Genomic DNA, 2,169 nt, shown 5'->3' with positions numbered 1-2,169 from the left:
AAAAAAGTAGTAGGTGCTCTTTTTGACATTGTGTTTGACGGTTATAGGTCAAAGCAAAAGCGGGCAACTTTTCATTCCATTTTATTTATCTGCTTTTCATTATCTGCACGCCAGATTCCAGTACTGCTTGGATATACCACTTACATAATCTTGTTGGATTTTATTCAAAGTAATATTGGTGTAGAAATCCTATAGCAAAAAGTTATTAAACTCATTAATTGAATAGAAAACACAAACACGCATAATAAATATTCATTAGCACGCTACCCCGCATATAAGCATATAGATTCGGTATAGCTTCACATTCATCCCCCCACCCCCCTTTTTTTCTTTGAAACATAATGCCGTAACGTCTTCTATCTACTCGCTCTTTTTTTTTCCCAATCTCATATGCGAGGGAAAGTGGAGTGTAAAAGCCACAATATAAGTTTCATACTTTTCTAAAAAAGGCACTTAACTAACCTATGTTTTAGATCCCATTTAGGAGAGCTCTAGCTTCCAGCTTTATATCAGATTTTGAGGTTGTAAGGTATAATAAAATTATTTAAATTACTATTTTTAGTCTAAAATAGAAACACGGTGACTCACCTAACTATCACAATGTATCCATAGCTTCAGCACTATAAATCTATAAAACTAGAAATATCTAGCTCTAAAAATTCTTAAAGCGAGAGCTCTACTGAACCTACCTTATTTAGGTGCAAATTAACCCACCTAGCAAACTTCCGGCTCCCTTTATGTAAGTTTCATATTAAGAATTGGGAGGTCACATACCTTCCAAAACGGACGCAAAACCCTAAATTATGGGTCTTTCAAGGTAAGCACGAAGCATGGACTACCTAATTCGGCTGCTTCGTCATCCATCATAATGTTACTCTACTCGAATCATGAACTACCTAATTCGGCTGCTTCGTCATCCTGCATTAGCCTGCGCCTTATCCTATGAATATAATAGAAATCACAATATGCTCGCCATTGTCCTGTATTTCATTGGACAAACATGAAGCTAACCTTACTTGTCGGTTGGCCCGTTCTGGCGACAATATCTGACCAAATTGACAGGGATTCGATATTTATTTGTAGATTTCTCATTAGAAAATCATCAATTGCCTTTAGGGCGAGTACACCTTATCTTCGATCCATGCTCAAATTAGGTTGATAGCGTTCACCAGACCACCCATCAACTGGGCCCCATTCCGAGTACAAGATTTTCGTAAGAAGCCTATGAAGTTTTGTTGCTTCGTGCGAAAACTCTGTGAAATTCCTAATTTAGGGAGTAGTGGAAGGAGGACGGCCATGAACTGGTAGGCTCCCGTAAGTGCAAGTGAGCGCGAAGGTCTGCAGGAGCACTTGATGTCTGTTCTGGCCCTTTAGTCCTGTTTTGCATAGTTTTGCTCGTGGATTCCAGAGGATTTTGCAGAAACTGTGCTAAATAGTATGATTTGTAGTAGATTATCAATAAGTAGATTCTGATAATGAACTACATAATTTGGAGAAGCAAAATCTGCTTTTCATAAGATTCTCCAGGAAACAGATTATGCAGAAATACAAGCTGTGCCAAATAGGATCGGAGTGAAATTGTGAAAGCACCTAGCACAACAACAAAAACATTAATCCACGATCGACTATCACTGTCGGTCCAGCTATAACTAGCAATAATAAAGTATAATGGTCGAATCATAAACTCCAACAACAAACAATCATTGGGATCGCTAGAACCAGAGTGATATGCTCTCACTATCGGTTGGTAACATAAACCGGTAGTGATATTCTTATCATTACCAGACCTGTTCAAATGGGCCTATCGGGCCAACCGGCACGAGCCCGGCTAGGCATGACCCGGTTACGGCTCGGCTCGACAGGCGTGTTAAGTTTCACAGGCCGTGCCAGGCCAGCCTGCGTGCTGAGGTCTTGACACACGACACTGCCCATCAATCACTGTGCCGGGCTGGCCCAGCCCGAGCACGGTTGTGGCACGACAGCTCGGCCGACCTGGCGGCATGGCATGGCCCGCAGGCATGGCGTGGCTCGGTGCAGCACGGTGGAGGCACAGGCACAGCCGCACAGAGGAGGGTCAAAAATAGAAAAATATAAAAAATAATAGCTAAAAAATTAAAAAAATAGAAAAACAGAAAATAGACAAAAAAAAGGATTTATTGATTGGTTGCC

This window comes from Phragmites australis, chromosome 5, assembly GCF_958298935.1.
Source record: "Phragmites australis chromosome 5, lpPhrAust1.1, whole genome shotgun sequence".
In the NCBI taxonomy this organism is placed as follows: Eukaryota; Viridiplantae; Streptophyta; class Magnoliopsida; order Poales; family Poaceae; genus Phragmites; species Phragmites australis.
This window is presented reverse-complemented; position numbering follows the sequence as displayed.